The sequence below is a fragment of the Bufo gargarizans genome, chromosome 3 (genome assembly GCF_014858855.1).
Source record: "Bufo gargarizans isolate SCDJY-AF-19 chromosome 3, ASM1485885v1, whole genome shotgun sequence".
Classification (NCBI taxonomy): domain Eukaryota; kingdom Metazoa; phylum Chordata; class Amphibia; order Anura; family Bufonidae; genus Bufo; species Bufo gargarizans.
In genome coordinates this window covers 345,923,620-345,943,545 of record NC_058082.1, presented here as the reverse complement: position 1 = coordinate 345,943,545, position 19,926 = coordinate 345,923,620, and positions in this window count along the sequence as shown.

Sequence of the window (19,926 nt, the reverse complement as noted above, 5' to 3'; positions counted from 1 at the left end):
ACCCGCAACAAATTGCTAACTCTATTGCTCTGTTTCATTCTTCGTTATATAATTTAGATAAAGATATTGGCACCTCCCAACCTAAGACAGATGCCATTGACCGCTTTTTAGGATCAGGGACTTTGCCCCAACTGCAACCAAACCAACTGGACAAATTAAGGTCAGAATTTACTGATGAAGAAATTAGTAAAACTATTCAGTCGCTAAAATCCAATAAAACCCCAGGTCCTAATGTGCTTTCAAATGACTACTATAAACAGTTTCATGAGATCATAACACCCTCCCTCAAGAAACTCTTTAACCAGGTGAGATCCAGTGGAGGTTTTCCAGCAGAAATGTTGGAGGCAACCATTATTACTCTTCCAAGGCCTGGCAAATCTCCTGACAAACCGGAGAATTTCCATCCAATCTCACTGCTCAACACTGATTTAAAGCTTTATGCTAAATGTATAACAATATTTCTGAATCTTTTCTTTTCTAAATCTGGTCTATACATGTACTGCATTTTCATGGTGACAGGTTAAAGAGGACCTTTCATTTTTTTTTTTCAGTTTAGATAAATACCTTTCCCCACTGATGCTTCCACCCAGCCTTTTTTTTTTTTTCTTCAAATATCGCTCCTACGCCCCGCTGTGCCCCCCTGTAGTTTTCCCACTCAGTATGTTAATACTAAGCATCGGTACAGGGAGGAGGAGATGCCAGGGTTTTTCAATGGGCGTCTCCTTCTCCCTGGCTGTGCCGCGATCCAATCACAGCAGAGACTGTCACAGCCAGGGAGAGAAAAAGCTCACCTTCTCCATGGCTGTGACGCTCTCTGCTGTGATTGGATCGCAGCACAGCCAGGGAGAAGGAGACGCCCATTGAAAAACCCTGGCGTCTTCTCCTCTTTGTACCGATGCTCAGTATTTACATACTGAGCAGGAAAAATGCAGGGGGGCACAGTGGGGCGTAGGAGCGATATTTGAAAAAAAAGAGGCTGGGTGGCAGCATCAGCCTGCAAGGAAAGGTATTTATCTAAACAAAAAAAAAAAATACATGACAGGTCCTCTTTAAAAATTATAGGGGACATTTATTAACATATATACGCCACAAAAGAGCGTATATAAGTCACAGATTTTGTTGCACAGCTTTTCGTGGCAAAATCTGTGACTTGCCCCCACAGGGGAAAGCCTGCCTCATTTATCATTTTCCGTGCCAGTTTTTAGCATGGAAAATGGCTTAAAGAGGACCTTTCATGAGATTTTATTAAGGGCGATATATACCTGTACTTGCAACTGATGCTGCCACCCTGCTTGATTTTTTAAAATATGCCTCCTATGCCCCGCCGGATTTCTCTTGCTCAGTATGCTAATACTGAGCATCAGAGCAATGAGGAGGAGACTGAGTCTTTCTCCGTGAGTGTCTTCTTCTCCCTGGCTGTAGCGCTGTCCAATCGCAGCACAGAGCATCACAGCCAGGGAGAAAAAAAACTCCTTGGCTGTGATGCTCTGCGCTGCGATTGGACAGCGCTACAGCCAGTGGAGAATGAGACGCCCACGGAGAAAGACTCAGTCTCCTCCTCATTGCTCTGATTTTAGCATACTTTAGGATACTGAGCAGGATAAATCAGGCGGGGCATAGGAGGCATATTTTTAAAAAATCAAGCAGGGTGGCAGCATCAGCGGGGGGTAGCCCGCAAGTACAGGTATATATCTCCCTTAATAAAATCGCATGAAAGATCCTCTTTTAAATCTACTCCAGCAAAGGAGCTGGTGTAGATTTAGGTCTGTCACATAGCCTGTGCCTATACATAACTTTGGTGCTTCCTCCAGCAGGGCAGAGGAACATAAGACTGGCATGGAAAACACTGATCTTACTAAATGTCCCCCGATATACTTTTATTTTTACATATATTGAATAACTGTAATAGATGTAGAGATGTACAGGTGACTCAAGACTTACTGTATATGAAGAAATTACATAAATAGCAACTCCCTATTTTTTTGTTTATTTCACCATAAATGCTAAAAAATGCCATGCAAAAAATTGAACTTCATAATTGGCAATAAACTGCAAAGTGACATCTGGACATACAGTGCCTTGCAAAAGTATTTCCACTCCCTGGAATTAACATGGATTGTTTGAGGATTTGGATCATTTGATTTACAGAACATGCCCATAACTTTGAAGATGTTTGTTTTTATTGTGAAGCAAACAACAAACAGGACAAAATAACAGAAGTCAATGTGCAGAACTATTCACCCCCTAAAGTCAATACTTTGTAGAGCCACCTTTTGCGGCAGTCACAGCTCCAAGTTCGTTTGGATAAGTCTCTATGAGCTTGCCACATCTTACCACTGGGATTTTTGCCCATTCCTCCTTGCAAAACTGCTCCAGCTCCTTCAAGTTGGATGGTTTGCGCTTGTGAACAGCAATCTTTAGTCTGACCACAGATTTTCTATTGGATTGAGATCTGAGCTTTGACTAGGCCATTCCAACACATTTACATGTTTCCCCTTAAACCACTCAAGTGTTGCTTTAGCAGTGTGTTTGGGGTCATTGTCCTGCTGGAAGGTTGCATGTTCTATAGACACATTTACACCCCTTTGGCGCTAATGTTTCAGTTACTGGAAATCTAAGACAGTGTACTAAATAAATCAACCATCTCTAAGTGGTGGCACTATAGGGACTATAGTTTGGGAAAGTGTTGGATGTCTGAGTTCTCAGTCTGAATCTTTTTCACATTTTTCTTTTAGAAGATTGGTGTCTGCTGTACATTACTGATACATCGTGCTCTGCAGTCTCATGTACTCTTTCATGTTTTGAATCCAGTTGATCACTAATAGGACCAGGTCACGAAGCAGCAGCTTAGTATTAACATATTGAGGAGAATCTTCAAGCAAAACTGCATAAGTAGAGATTTAATTATCTGTTAATCTTCAGGGTCTGGACTGTGGGAATCCAATGCACCATGAGCAGAATGCAGACAGCTTGTATTCTGTTTGCACAGGGACTTAGTTGGAACAAGATGACATGGGCTATCTTCACTATACACAGGGGACATATCCTCTTTACAAAAGCTAAGTTGGAAACCTGTCTTGCATTTTAGACCAACCTCAAATGTATAATGTCTGGCTCAAACACACAACACAAGGTGAATTAGCAATTCTGGTTTTCTCTGCAAGCTGGTTCAGTGAGGTTCTAGCAATAGAGCCCCAAATGTTAGCTGAGACAAAAACATGAAGAAGGTACCTTGTGGTTAGACAGTCTGAAGTCCTAGGATTCTTAAGTACAGAGTCACAAAGACATTAGAATAATGAAATCTACAGTAATACAGAAGTCAAAGCTGCCAGGGCAGTAAGGAACAGTTTTAAATCCGAAGTCATTTTACATATAAAATAATGCACCAACCATGCTAGGGAATGTGAGCAACCATATTGTCTGTACAAATCTGCTGAGTTTATTACATCTATATAAGCAACAGGAAATACAACAATCATTTATTCTCATTTGTGTTGCTTTTGAGATGGTACTTGGTACCTACCGATCTAGTACCTGTAAACCTGCTGGGCACAATACACTTCCTGTCCACAAAAAAAGTCGCCACCGAAAAAAAAGAAAAAGGTCATACACTAATATTTTGTTGGACCGCCTTTAGCTTTCATTACGGCACGCATTCGCTGTGGCATCGTATCGATAAGCTTCACCAAGATCTTGCATTGATGATGGTAAAGACTGGTAGAGACTGACTGGTGGCCAATCCATGTGTGAAAATGATGTCTCATGCTTCCTGAACCACTCTTTACCAATTTGAGCCCAATGAATCCTGGCATTGTCCTCTTGGAATATGCCCGTGCCATCAGGGAAGACAAAATCCATTGATAGAATACCTGGTCATTCAGTATGTTCAGGTAGTCAGCTGACCTCATTCTTGGAGCCAGGCTCGGACTGGCCCACAGGGGTACAGGGGAATCCCCCGGTGGGCCCCTGGACAAGTGGGCCCCTAGTCTCCCACCCCCTGCACGAGTGGCACATTGCACATTGCACTACATACACACATTCAACGTACAGCACCTCAACCAGTCTATGTTCATATAAAAACTAGTTAGATTATTTATTATATTCGAATGTATCCGTACGGTGGGCCCCCAAAATACATTTTACTGGTGGGCCCTAGGTACCCCAGTCCAACACTGCTTGGAGCACATACTGTTGCTGAACCCAGACCTGACCAACTGCAGCAACCCCAGATCATAGCACTGCCCCCACAGGCTTGTACAGTAGGCACTAGGCATGATGGGTACATCACTTCATCTGCGCCCATCAGTCTGGAACAGGGTAAATCTGGACTCATTAGACCACACGACCTTCTTCCATTGCTCCAGAGTCCAATCTTTATGCTCCCTAGCAAATTGAAGCCTTTTTTTCTGGTTTGCCTCACTGATTAGTGGTTTTCTTACGGCTACACAGCTGTTCAGTCCTAATCCCTTGAGTTCCCTTTGCATTGTGCGTGTGGAAATGCTCTTGCTTTCACTATTAAACATAGCCCTGAGTTCTACTGTTGTTTTTCTTCGATTTGATTTCACCAAACGTTTAAGTGATCGCCGATCATGCTCATTCAGGTTTTTTTCCGGCCACATTTCTTCCTAGAATACGATGGGTCCCCACTATCCTTCCAGTTTTTAATAATGCGTTGAACAGTTCTTAACCCAATTTTAGTAGTTTCTGCAATCTCCTTAGATGTTTTCTATGCTTGATGCCTGCCAATGATTTGACCCTTCTCAAACAGACTAACATCTTTTCCACGACCACGAGATGTGTCTTTCAACATGGTTGTTTAAGAAATGAGAAGCGACTCATTGCATCAGTTGTGGTTAAATAACTCCTTGCCAGCTAAAAGATAATCGCCTATGCAGTAATTATCCAATAGGAGGCTCATACCTATTTGCTTACTTAAATCCAGGTGGCGACTTTTATTTTGGACAGGCAGTATCCAGTGACTTTATCGCCCCTTGATGTTTTACATATTTCATTACCCCACAAAAGGTGACTTACACCTAACACCTTATATTACCCATACTTCCCGTTTTTCTCTTTACCTACAATTTTCTTTACCTTCCCCCTTCCCTCTTCATCCTCTTTGCAAAACCACTTGCTTATCACCCCCCTGGGCCTAACTTCCCCTGTCTGGACACGGAGACCAGTTACAGCATAGGATATCCTAACAACTTTATCCCTCTGTTATTCCTCCTACAAAGTTATGAATAAATTGATAATTGGGTGTTACTAGGGGTGTGTTTCCTACATAGTAAGCACAGATTGGACAGTATCAGAATGAATACACAACACTCAGTTGTCAGTTTATTAATAGGAGAAATAACAGAGACACAACAAGTATTTACTAAAATAGACAGGTCAGGAGAGCTGACAGGTCCCCTTTGAGGGCTTTTTCACATGACCATTTTTCACTTCCATGTGGTGTTCATTTTCAAAACCAACAGCACACTGACCCACACAAGTCAATGAGACTATTCAGTGCATGTCCTGTTCTGGTCCATTCTTGCAGATTAGATCTGCCAATCAAAGTCTATAAATCCAGAAAAAAACTAAATGCACATGAAAGTCAGCCATGTGCTATCACTTTTTCACTAATCCATTTCTTGCGGATGGAAAATCAGACACTGTGATGTGAATACGGCCTAAAAGTGTTGTCACACAAAGACAACCACTTGCCACGGGCTTCTCTCGGTCCCAAACAGGGGACCTCCCACTATAATGTGAATATGGAACAATACACATTTTGAAACATTATAGAAATATTGTTGATCATTTTGTGTATTATACTGTGCATTTACTGTATATCTATGGATGCTTAAAGGGGTTGTCTAAGGAGGACAACCTCTATAGGCAGCAGTGCCAGCGATTAAGGAAAAATGTAGTATTAAATGCCAATCAGACAAAAGCCAACAAAATCTGTTAAATCAACCAGAGCGTGAACCACTTTTACTTATCAGCTTTGTGTTCTAGCTCATAAACCAAGGAACCACCCCCTTCTGGTCTCCATATACTACTAGCGAATATGGCTAGTAGTTATCGCTTTAAAGAGACTCATTTTACTTTAAAAATGAGATAATTATATGTTTTTTAAACAATCCATACCCCTACTATTACACCATCTAGCATGCAGACCTTTTGGACAATCAGTGCCTCACATTCTTTGCATGGCACTTAAACCTCTGCATAGACGCTGCCAATAGTAAAACACAAACCATTCTATAGCATTTTTTTTTCTTTTCGCATAACGAGAAATTCCTTTCTGACCCCAGGAAATGTCACAGAGGTCCGGTGCTGAAAAGGCAGGCAGAAATGATTGTAGACTAACATACTTTGCCCAAACATGGGCAGCATTGGACTTTCATGGCCATGCAGGATGTTCATGTCTGTATGGTTTGGAATCAAGATTCCCCCAGCTATGCAAACATAGACCCTGGATCAGTAAGCTGGAGATCTGAATTCTGTGCCAAGCTACTGAAAGTTGTCTGTATCAATCTTCCCACACACCAAAGTCTGCAAAACAGAGGATTCTAGTGACTTAACAGCTCCCAGATGGAAGGAGATATGGAGTTGTGAGATTAGACGAAACCTAGATTGCCTTATAAGGTACAATGCTAGAGATGGGCACATTTATTCCTATATACTGATAACTGTGCCTGAATAGAAAGGACTTTCTGCTTCTATAGTGTAGAACAGGCATCCTCAAACTGCGGCCCTCCAGCTGTTGTAAAACTACAACTCCCACAATGCCCTGCTATAGGCTGATACCTGTAGGCTGTCCGGGCATGCTGGGAGTTGTAGTTTTGCAACAGCTGGAGGGTCGCAGTTTGAGGATGCCTGGTGTAGAAGAAGAATCACTAGAATAATCACAGAATAGAGACTAGAGCAATACAGAGTCCTGGACAGTTGTGTACTATGGAACCATATACACCTCTGTACTATTGACCTGTAGAGACTCTGGGCCAGATTTATCATTAGCTCAAGTCCAAATAATGAAGTGAAAAAGTAGCACATTTTTGCGCAATCGTCGAAACTGCGCAAAAATTTGCAACTTTTATTGGCTCTATGCTATGCTCGCCAGTTTTTTGAAAGTAGGCGTGTTTTCTTATGTAAATTAATCTCTAGACAGATTTACTATTATGACAATTTAAAAAGTAAAAAAAAATTGCGCAATTTCAATCCAGTGAGGACCATGCTTATCTTATGCGAATTTTTAATAGAACATGCGACTTTTTCGCAAAGACATGCGACTTTTGTAAAGCCGCTTACTGAAGGATAAACTGCTACCGTCAAACCACATTTATCACAGTATTAGGGTCCATTCACACATCCATGTGTGTTTTGTGGATCCACTATCTGTGGATCCGCAAAACATGGACATCCGCGATGTGCGTTCCGCGTACACAGCAGTACCAATACACCTTGCAATAAATGAAATAATCAACTGGTCCTACTGTAATGTCCCGGAGTGCCATTACCACTTCTTTATGGCACCTTGCTACTGTCTCCTATGTGCTAATTTATATCACCTAATGTGCTTCATGTCATCTCCTAATAATGTGCATATTCATTCTGACTGGTTATGTTCATGTTTTGGCTAGTCTCCTTAAGATCAACTATTGTTTTGTTTGAGTAGTCTCCAAGGCTTTGCTCCTGGTTAGCCAGAATCCTACTCCACACTGATGAGGGGCAACACCCCAAAACAGCTGTCTGTGGATGGATAACTGGCTTAGGTCTTCCCCGTCATCCTTAAAGCTTGTAAAAGAGCAGGATCTTGACATAGGGGCCACTTAATATGGTGGATCTGGTGATCTCTGTAATGGAGACACCCCTTTGCTTGGTTTTCCTTCCTTTCAAGGATTTCTGTCTTTCTCTGTGTTGAAGACCCATAACTGGGGATCCACAGGTATTTTGCATATGTTCATGTAATTGCCTGGTCTACCAGCAGATGGCGGCAATATTGGCAAGGTTAGTTTCCTTGGAGAGGAACTTTCTAGTTCCATTCCAGCCTTTTTTAGAGAGGGAGGAGTTTAGGTAGTGAGTAAGTCTACCCTACCCCCTCGTGGAGAGAGGTTGTGTGAGGAGTTCATCTGACTTAACCCCTGCTAGGGGAAGGCATCAGGCCTTGTCCTGTCTGGACAGGTTGTGTTAGTCCTATGCCAGCCTTATAACTGGAGGTTGTGCACATCCAAGCATAAGTGAGCTTGAGGTACTCCAAAGCCAGGACAAGAAGTTCCTAGGATTAACCACCTCAGCCCCCCTAGCTGAAACACCCTTAATGACCAGGCCACTTTTTACACTTCTGCACTACACTAATTTCATCGTTTCTTGCTCGGTCATGCAACTTACCACCCAAATGAATTTTACCTCCTTTTCTTCTCACTAATAGAGCTTTCATTTGGTGGTATTTTATTTCTGCTGACATTTTTACTTTTTTTGTTATTAATCGAAATTTAAAGATTTTTTTGCAAAAAAAATGACATTTTTCACTTTCAGTTGTAAAATTTTGCAAAAAAAAACGACATCCTATATATACATTTTTCACTAAATTTATTGTTCTACATGTCTTTGATTTAAAAAAAAAATGTTTGGGCAAAAAAAAAAATGGTTTGGGTAAAAGTTATAGCGTTTACAAACTATAGTACAAAAATGCGAATTTCCGCTTTTTGAAGCAGCTCTGACTTTCTGAGCACCTGTCATGTTTCCTGAGGTTCTACAATGCCCAGACAGTACAAACACCCCACAAATTACCCCATTTCAGAAAGTAGACACCCTAAGGTATTCGCTGATGGGCCTAGTGAGTTCATCGAACTTTAATTTTTTGTCACAAGTTAGCGGAAAATGATGATTTTTTTTATTTTTATTTTTTTCTTACAAAGTCTCATATTCCACTAACTTGTGACAAAAAATAAAAACTTCCATGAACTCACTATGCCCATCACAAAATACCTTGGGGTGTCTTCTTTCCAAAATGGGGTCACTTGTGGGGTAGTTATACTGCCCTGGCATTTTAGGGGCCCAGATGCGTGAGAAGAAGTTTGAAATCAAAATCTGTAAAAAATGACTGGTGAAATCCGAAAGGTGCTCTTTGGAATGTGTGCCCCTTTGCCCACCTAGGCTGCAAAAAAGTGTCACACATGTGGTATCACCGTACTCAGGAGAAGTTGGGGAATGTGTTTTGGGGTGTCATTTTACATATACCCATGCTGGGTGTGAGAGAAATATCTTGGCAAAAGACAACATTTCCCATTTTTTTATACAAAGTTGGCATTTGACCAAGATATTTATCTCACCCAGCATGGGTATATGTAAAATGACACCCCAAAACACATTCCCCAACTTCTACTGAGTACGGCGATACCACATGTGTGACACTTTTTTGCAGCCAAGGTGGGCAAAGGGGCACACATTCCAAAGAGCACCTTTCGGATTTCGCAGGCCATTTTTTACACATTTTGATTGCAAACTACTTACCCACACATTAGGGCCCCTAAAATTCCAGGGCAGTATAACTACCCCACAAGTGACCCCATTTTGGAAAGAAGACACCCCAAGGTATTCCGTGAGGGGCATGGCGAGTTCCTAGAATTTTTTATTTTTTGTCACAAGTTAGTGGAATATGAGACTTTGTAAGAAAAAAAAAAATTCATCATTTTCCGCTAATGTGTGACAAAAAATAAAAAATTCTAGGAACTCGCCATGCCCCTCACGGAATACCTTGGGGTGTCTTCTTTCCAAAATGGGGTCACTTGTGGGGTAGTTATACTGCCCTGGCATTCTAGGGGCCCTAATGTGTGGTAAGTAGTTTGAAATCAAAATGTGTAAAAAATGACCTGTGAAATCCTAAAGGTGCTCTTTGGAATGTGTGCCCCTTTGCCCACCTAGGCGGCAAAAAAGTGTCACACATGTGGTATCGCCGTACTCAGGAGAAGTTGGGGAATGTGTTTTTGGGTGTCATTTTACATATACCCATGCTGGGTGAGAGAAATATCTTGGTCAAGTGCCAACTTTGTATAAAAAAATGGGAAAAGTTGTATTTTGCCAAGATATTTCTCTCACCCAGCATGGGTATATGTAAAATGACACCCAAAAACACATTCCCCAACTTCTCCTGAGTACGGCGATACCACATGTGTGACACTTTTTTGCAGCCTAGATGCGCAAAGCGGCCCAAATTCCTTTTAGGAGGGCATTTTTAGACATTTGGATCCCAGACTTCTTCTCACGCTTTAGGGCCCCTAAAAAGCCAGGGCAGTATAAATACCCCACATGTGACCCCATTTTGGAAAGAAGACACCCCAAGGTATTCAATGAGGGGCATGGCGAGCTGATAGAATTTTTTTTTTTTTGGCATAAGTTAGCAGAAATTGATTTTTTTCCGCTAACTTGGGACAAAAATTTAAATCTTTTATGGACTCAATATGCCCCTCAGTGAATACCTTGGGGTGTCTTCTTTCCGAAATGGGGTCACATGTGGGGTATTTATACTGCCCTGGCATTTTAGGGGCCCTAAAGCGTGAGAAGAAGTCTGGTGGTGGTGATCAATGACAGGGGGGTGATCAGGGAGTCTATATGGGTGATCACCCCCCTGTCATTGATCACCCCCCTGTAAGGCTCCATTCAGACGTCCGTATGTGTTTTGCGGATCTGATCCATGTATCCGTGGATCCGTAAAAATCATACGGACGTCTGAATGGAGCCTTACAGGGGGGTGATCAATGACAGGGGGGTGATCAGGGAGTCTATATGGGGTGATCATGGGTGATCAGGGGTTCATAAGGGGTTAATAAGTGACAGGGGGGGGTGTAGTGTAGTGTAGTGGTGCTTGGTGCTACTTACAGAGCTACCTGTGTCCTCTGGTGGTCGATCCAAGCAAAAGGGACCACCAGAGGACCAGGTAGCAGGTATATTAGACGCTGTTATCAAAACAGCGTCTAATATACCTGTTAGGGGTTAAAAAAATTGCATCTCCAGCCTGCCAGCGAACGATCGCCGCTGGCAGGCTGGAGATCCACTCGCTTACCTTCAGTTCCTGTGAACGCGCGCGCCTGTGTGCGCGTGTTCACAGGAAATCTCGACTCTCGCGAGATGACGCACGGATGCATCCAGGAGGAATGAATCGACCGCCTCCCGGACGCATCCGTGCGTTCAGCGGTCGGGAGGCGGTTAAAGTAAGAGACAGACTACAGCTAAACTAAGTTCCAGCAGAAGAGGAAAGTTCCTATTTAGGCCTCTTTCACACTTGCGTTGTCCGGATCCGGCGTGTACTCCACTTGCCAGAATTACACGCCGGATCCGGAAAAACGCAAGTGACCTGAAAGCATTTGAAGACGGATCCGTCTTCAAAATGCGTTCAGTGTTACTATGGCAGCCAGGACGCTATTAAAGTCCTGGTTGCCATAGTAGTAGTGGGGAGCGGGGGGAGCAGTATACTTACAGTCCGTGCGGCTCCCGGGGCGCTCCAGAATGACGTCAGAGCGCCCCATGCGCATGTATGACGTGCCATGCGATCACGTCATCCATGCGCGTGGGGCACCCTGACGTCACTTTGGAGTGCCCCGGGAGCCGTACGGACGGTAAGTATACTGCTCCCCTGCTCCCCCGCTCATCCCGGCAGCCATGGTAACCATTCAGAAAAAGCTAAACGTCAGATCCGGCAATGCGCCGAAACGACTTTTAGCTTAAGGCCGGATCCGGATTAATGCCTTTCAATGGGCATTAATTCCGGATCCGGGCTTGCGGCAAGTGTTCAGGATTTTTGGCCGGAGCAAAAAGCGCAGCATGCTGCGGTATTTTCTCCGGCCAAAAAACGTTCTGTTCCGGAACTGAAGACATCCTGATGCATCCTGAACGGATTTCTCTCCATTCAGAATGCATTAGGATAAAACTGATCAGGATTCTTCCGGCATAGAGCCCCGATGACGGAAGTCTATGCCGGAAGAAAAGAACGCAAGTGTGAAAGAGCCCTAACTCCAGCTAGCATAGCAGAGCTGAGATTGTTGCAGAGAAGTATTTTCCTGCCAGTAAAGCCAATACCTGCTGAGGACCAAGATATCGTTTGGATTACCGTTTATGCCAAGTAAAGCTGTGTTCAATGTTACTACAAGTCTGGACTCCATTTATTCCATGTGTTCATCATCCAAGTTCAACTACCCTTTTTGCACTGCTTCGGACTACACCACAGCTTGGATCCACAGATATCCAGGCATCTACAGAAACATTGTAGGCCACTCTACACAACTCTGGCAATCCAGAGGGTACCCTGGGTACCAACATTACCATCTACAAAGGGGACTCCATGTCCTCGTTGCTTAACTGCAACTGGCGTCACATTTACTTGCTCTATAAGAGGGACATATTTCATAGAAACCTCCTAAGGAGCAAGGGATCCCCCAGACGTTGTCAACCGCCCTCTGCAAAGCAAGTGGCATCACAACAGGCCAGGGACTCTTTCACTTTAAGGGACCCCTGGTAGGACCCCGTCCGTTGCACTACCGCATCCAGGGAGTTGCTGGTGTGTCAGTATGATGTCCTTTGGATTTGGAACAAGATTACTGTGGTGATAGAGCAAAAAAATAATCACATAAGCAGGGGCGTTGCTAGTTTAAAATATTCGGGGCCTGGGCCCCTGATGTTTTGTCCCAGGCTCCAAATGTCCTGCCTGCCAGATAGTAATATACAGGGGCGTAACTAGAAGTGACTGGACCCCACAGCAATTTTTTTAATGGGCCCCCGCCGGGGCGCGCTTCGCAACTCCCTCCTGTGTAAACCCTACTCCTTTGGCTAGTCACGATCTAGACCAGACCAGGCTGCCAAGCCATCCTTTTCCTATATTTAGGGCCCATGCACATAACCGTATGCCCTCCGAGACATACAGTCCGTGAGCGAGCCATATGTCCCGGAGCGGCATTAATCGTGTGCACAGGAGTGCACAGCATCATAGGTTATTTGCGCATTGGGCTGCGCGCGACACTACTGTCCTATAATCATACATTTTAGTAATCTATGATGCTGTGCGCTCCTGTGCACACAATCAATGCCGCTCCGGGACATATTGCCCGCTCACGGACTGTATGCCTCAGAGGGCATACGGTTGTGTGCATGGGCCCTTTTTCAATTTTATTTTTGTTTGGTGCATGTGTGTGTTGTGGGGGGGAGGGGGAAGGTAGTAGTTGGTCACCAAAACCGTGTATATATTTTTTTTTATATTTTAATAGTTTAGACCTTTTTTTTGTTTACTTATCTTTATATAAAACATTGGGAAGGGGGGTGATACAGGTCTATAGCATGTAGTATTGTAGTACATGGCAGCCTCCCCTTTCTGCACGCTGTTCCGCCATGTACTAGTGCCTATTATAGCACATATGAGTGCACACCCTCTGCGTATATAAGAGTAACAAAATAAGAGCTTGTTCACACGACCGTGTGAAGCCCGTGCTGTGGACCGCAAATTGCGCAGACAATCGCCATGGAAGGGGCACAGATAAGGGCAAGGGACGCAGACAAGGGCCAGGGGGGGCACAGATAAGGGCCAGGGACGCAGACAAGGGCCAGGGGGGCACAGATAAGGGCCAGGGCTGAGGCACAGATAAGGGCCAGGGACGCAGACAAGGGCCAGGGGGGCACAGATAAGGGCCAGGGCTGAGGCACAGATAAGGGCCAGGGACGCAGACAAGGGCCGGGGGGGGGCACAGATAAGGGCCAGGGACGCAGACAAGGGCCGGGGGGGGCACAGATAAGGGCAAGGGACAAGACATGTTGCCGGGCGCCGAAGCAGGCGCTTCCCCGGTATTTACGCCACTGATAATATAGTAACATAGTATATAAGGCCGAAAAAAGACATTTGTCTATCCAGTTCGGACTGTTATCCTGCAAGTTGATCCAGAGGAATGCAAAAAAACCCTGTGAGGTAAAAGCCAATTTCCCCACTTAAGGGGGAAAAAATTCCTTCCCGACTCCAATAAGGCAATCAGAATAGCTCCCTGGATCAACAACCCCTCTCTAGTAGCTATAGCCATAATATTACACTCCAGAAATACGTCCAGGCCCCTCTTGAATTCCTTTATTGTACTCACCATCACCACCTCCTCAGGCAGAGAGTTCCATAGTCTCACTGCTCTTACCGTAAAGAATCCTCTTCTATGTTTGTGTACAAACCTTCTTCTAAAGTGAATAACCCTAATGTTGATAATCTTTCAGGGTACTGTAGTTGCCCCATTCCAGTTATTACTTTAGTTGCCCTACTCTGGACCCTCTCCAGCTCTGCTATGTCTGCTTTGTTCACAGGAGCCAAGAACTGTACACAGTACTCCATGTGTGGTCTGACTAGTGATTTGTAAAGTGGTAGGACTCTGTTCTCATCACGGGCATCTATGCCCCTTTCGATGCAACCCATTATCTTAATGGCCTTGGCAGCAGCTGCCTGACACCAGTTGTTACTGCTTAGTTTGCTGTTTATTAAAATTACTAGGTCCTTTTCCATGTCAGTGTTACCCAGTGTTTTACCATTTAGTATGTACGGGTGATTTGCATTATTCCTTCCCATGTACATAACCTTACATTTGTTAGTGTTAAACCTCATCTGCCACTTATCTGCCCAAGCCTCCAATCTATCCAGATCCCTCTGTAGTAGTATACTGTCCTCTTCTGTGTTAATTACTTTACACAGTTTAGTGTCAACTGTGTTGCTGTCCTTAGGATGCCAATACAATTGAATATAATGCCCTGCAAGAGCTGAAGGACCTGTGATGACATCACCGGTCATGTGACCAGTAAACAGGCAGTGGTTGTGAAGGACCTGTGATGATGTCACCATCATGTGACCAGTGCAGGAGATGATGGCAGTGAAGAAGAGAAGTCCTGGGGGAAGAAGCTGTGGTGAGGTCTGCTACATGAGGAGAGGTAAGGGAAGGGAGAGGCAGAGGAATGCTGGGAGTTATTTAACTGGGACTGTATGTTAGGGCTTAAGGGAGTGATATTATTTACATGGGACTGTATGTTGATGGTGGCTGTAGGAGGGAGTGATGTTATTTACATGGGACTGTATGTTGGAGGGAGCTGTGGGAGGGAGTAATATTATTAACATGGGACTGTATGTTGGGGCGGCAGTGGGGGGATTATGTTATTTACATTGGACTGTATGTTGGAGGCAGGCTGTGGGAAGGAGTGATGTTATTTACATGGGACTGTATGTTGGGGCGGCTGTGGGGGGATTTTGTTATTTACATTGGACTGTATGTTGGAGGGGGCTGTGGGAGGGAGTGATGTTATTTACATGGAACTGTATGTTGGGGCGGCTGTGCGGCGGATTATGTTATTTACATTGGACTGTATGTTGGAGGCGGCTGTGGGAGGGAGTGATGTTATTTACATGGGAATAAATGTTGAGCAGGCAATGTTATATACATGGGACTATGTTGAAGGTGGCTGGTGGGTGGGAATTATGTTACTTACATGGGACTTAAAGGGGTTGTCTCATTTCAGCAAATGGCATTTATTGTGTAGAGAAATTTAAAACAAGGCACTTTCTAATGTATTGTGATTAACCATATTGCCTCCTTTGCTGGCTGGATTAATTTTTCCATCACATTATACACTGCTCGTTTCCGTGGTTACAGACCACCCTGCAATCCATCAGTGGTGGTCGTGTTTGCACACTATAGGAAACAGCGTCAGCCTCTCTGGTGGCTGGTACTATGGGAGCGCACATAGGCTACTGCTTTTTCCTATTGTGAAGCATGACCACCACTGATGGGTTGCAGGGTGGTCTGTAACCATGGAAATGAGCAGTGGATAATGTGATGGAAAAATGAATCAGGCCAGCAAAGAAAACAATATGGATAATAGCTATACATTAGTAAGTGCCTTGTATTAACTTTCTCTACATGATGAATGCCACTTACTAAAGTGAGACAACCTCTTTAATGTTGAGGGGGTGATGTTTACATGGGATTGCATGTTGGAGGCGGCTGGGGAGGGGGTGATATTATTTACTTGCGACTGTATGTTGAAGGCAGCTGGGGAGAAGGTGATGTTATTTACATGGGACTGTATTTTGGAGGGGGCAGGAGAGATGGTGTGATGTTATTTACATGGGACTGTATGGTGGAGGGAGGAATATAACTGCAGGGGGCATTATAAATACTGCAGGCACTTCAAGGTGAGCATTATAACAGTAAGGGGCAATATAAATACTGGGGGCACTGTAGGGGTATAAATCCAGGGGACATTTTAGGCGTTCTCATTACTACTGGGGGCTCTATGGGGGGGGGACTCATAGATCCGCCTTATTTCTACTAAGAACACTATAGGGGGGCCTGTAGATAGCTTTATTACCACTGGGGAAACAATTAGGGGCCTTATTTCTACTGGGGGCTCTGTGAGGATATTATTAATACTGGAGGGCTCTTCTAATAATGAGCGTTATCACGGTTGGGGGCACTGTAGGGGGCAGTATTACTAATGGGGGCATTCTTGGGGAGTATTATCACTGTTGGGGGAATTGTAAGGGACAGTATTACTAATGAGGACATTCTAGAAGGGAATTACTATTGGTGGGACTATGAGGGGCACTATTACTATGGGGGCACTCATTTTTCTTCAGGATAGTATTTGGGGGTATTAGGGAGCACAGCGAGCAGCAGAATAACACTCTGGGGACTCCAGGTTGGGAGATGATGATAGAAAAGTGAGGAAGCTAAGATGTCTGTGTCACACTCTGCAGAGAGAAGATGATGACAGAGAAGATCTACATCGGAGTAGACGTCACCTGGGAGCAGGGGCGTAGCTATAGGGGGTGCAGAGGTAGCAGTCGCTACCGGGCCCAGGAGCCTGAGGGGCCCAAAGACCCTTGTGCTGCATAAGAAGACACACAAAGCACTGAGGGAAGGGGGGCCCAAGCCTAACTCTTGCATCAGGGCCCATGAGCCTTTAGCTACGCCCCTGCCTGGGAGGCCCTGGATGTGAGAGGTATGTGCTGCTATATAGCAAGTACAGAAAAATGCGGTGTGCGGGGAGGAAGGGGACTTAGAGAATTGGGCCATATTCATTGGTGCTTGGGCCCTGGATCTTTTGAAACCCTAGCAAGGTCCCTGCACATAAGGATAGGATGGTAACTGCCTGCCCCTATGAAATCCCCAGCAAAGGAAGCTGGGCTGGCTTGTAAGACTGAGCCATCCTAATGTAAAACAGGGTGATCTTGGGCATTTCCCTTGCTACGACTCAGTACTAATGCCTACATTGTGCCCCCTTCACAGTAGTTATGCCGACCTTTGTGCCCCTTCACAGTAGTTATTCCCACCTTGTGGCCCCTTCACAATAGTAATGCCCACCTTTGTGCCCACTCACACACAGTAGTTATTCCTACATATGTGCCCCCTCACACTAGTTATGTCCTCCTTGTCGCAACTCACTGTAGTTATGTCCACCTTTGTGCCAGCTCACAGTAGTTATGCCCAACTTTGTGCCACCTTACAGTAGTTATGCCCATTTTTGTGCCCCTTCACAGTGGATATGTCCTTACTGTGCCCCCCTTTGGCCCCTAGTGCCCTCTCCAGCTCCATGTGTGCTTCTGGGTCCATGCGGCCGCACCTCAAAAGATAAGACATGCTCTTTCTATCTTAATTCAGCAGCTCATACTTGGAGGCCAGCTTTTCCCACGTATGTCCACCTGTCTGTGAGTAATGACAAATCATTTACATGGTGATGTCATAATAGTTACTATGTCACCCCTCCATGACTAATGACATATCAACTGAACTGTAATATCACAATAGCTACTATGTCACTCCTCTGTGATAATGACATATAACTTACACTGTGGTGTCATAACAGTTACTATGTCACCCCTCTGTGACTAAAGACATAGGAGGTCATTTATGAATAGATATACGCCAATCTGCGACTTTTCCCCGCTCATAACTTAGGCGCATCATGCGCCACCACAAGGGGTATTAAGACTGGCATCTAAAACACTGAATAAAATCCCTTAATAAATTACTCCAATATTGTCTATATTGTGATGTCATAATAGTTACTATATCACCCCTCTGTGACTAATGACATATCACCTACAAGGTGATGTCGTAATATTTACTATATAACCCGTCAAATGGGTTATATAGCAGACTACTACAATATTAACCATCAATGCCCAGTCCCCTCATGTAGATTATACTTACCCCGCTCTCGGACACCCGCGTTGCTCCTGATCCCGGCACGGCCGCCAGCTGACACTAGGGAGGCTTGTCTCCGTCACACCCTACTATTGGCTGTTCCCCGGTCACTGGATGTTTTGATCCACACTACTGGGAGATGCAGCACCGGCCATGGTCCAGGAGCGATATGGGTGTCGGGAAGTGGGGTAAGTATATTCTATATGAGAGGCCCGGGCATTGGGAGGCATGTTTTATAGTTTGCATAACCCCTTAAATGATTATTGTATGATAAATATGTTTGTTATGGCTGTAGGTGGAGACTCCCTGTACCAAGCCACTGGTGTGAATAGCTGCTGACCTTCGGGCATCAGAGACATTAGGGAGAAGCACCAAAGGGACAGGCAATACTCCTAATCAGGCAAATGTCAGGGCAGGCAGAGTTTGCGCCAGGGGCGTTGCTAGGGTCTCAAAAGATCCGGGGCCCAAGACCCAATGCATATCGACCAATTTTCTAAGTCGACCAACCGACCCCAAGCCCCTCACCACTGCAAACACTAGAACTGAAGACATTTTACTGTACTTGCTATACAGCTATACCTCTCACATCCAGTGCCTCCCAGGTGACGTCTCCTCTCATGTAGATCTTCTCTGTCATCATCTTCTCCATTCGGTCCGGACAACTTCTCTCAGCCGCCTCGTCTCTGCAGAGTGTGACACACAGACATCTTAGGTTCCTCCCTTTTTGGTACCCCCAAATACTATTCTGAAGAAAAGTGAGTGCCATACAGATAATCTTCCCCATAGTAATAGTGCTTCTCATAGTCCCACCAATAGTAATTCCCTTCTAGAATGCCCTCATTAGTAATACTGCCCCCCTACGTTGCCCCCAACAGCAATAGTGCTCCCCAAGAGTGCCTCCATTAGTAGAAGAGCCCTCCAGTATTAATAATGCCCTTACAGAGCCTCCCAGTAGAAATAAGGCCCCCTATTGTTCCCCCAGTGGTAATAAAGCTATCTACAGAACCCTCAGTAGTAATAAGGCCCCCACGGTGCTCTTAGTAGAAATAATGCACATCTATAAGTCCCTCCTATAGAGCCTCCAGTAGTAATAAGAACAGCTAATGTCCCCTGGATTTAAAATGCTCCCACAGTGCCCCCATATTTATATTGCCCCCTACTGTTATAATAACCCCTAAAACTCCCCCAGTATTTATACTGCCCCCTACTATTATAATGCTCACCCTGAAGTGCCCCAGTTTAGTGTCCTCAGAAATTATAATTCCTCAGCCCCTCCACCATACAGTCCCATGTAAATAACATTATTTCCCTCCCTCCATCATAGAGTCCCATGTAAATACCATCACACCACCTCTCTAGCTCCCTCCAAATATACAGTCTCATGTAAATAACATCCCTCTCTACCTACAGCCCCCTCTAAAATACAGGCCCATGTAAATAACATCACACCATCTCTTCTGTCCCCTCCAATATACAGTCCCATGTAAACAGCATGACCCCTTTCCGAGCCGCCTTCAACATACAGTCCCATGTAAAGAACATCACCCCCTCCCCAGCCACCTTCAACATACAGCCCTATGTAAATAACATTACTCCCTCAACATTCAGTCCCATGTAAATAATATTACTCCCTTCCACAGTCGCCTTTAACATACAGTCCCATGTAAATAACATCACCTTGCCCTAGCAACCCCAACATGCATCCCCATGTAAATAACAT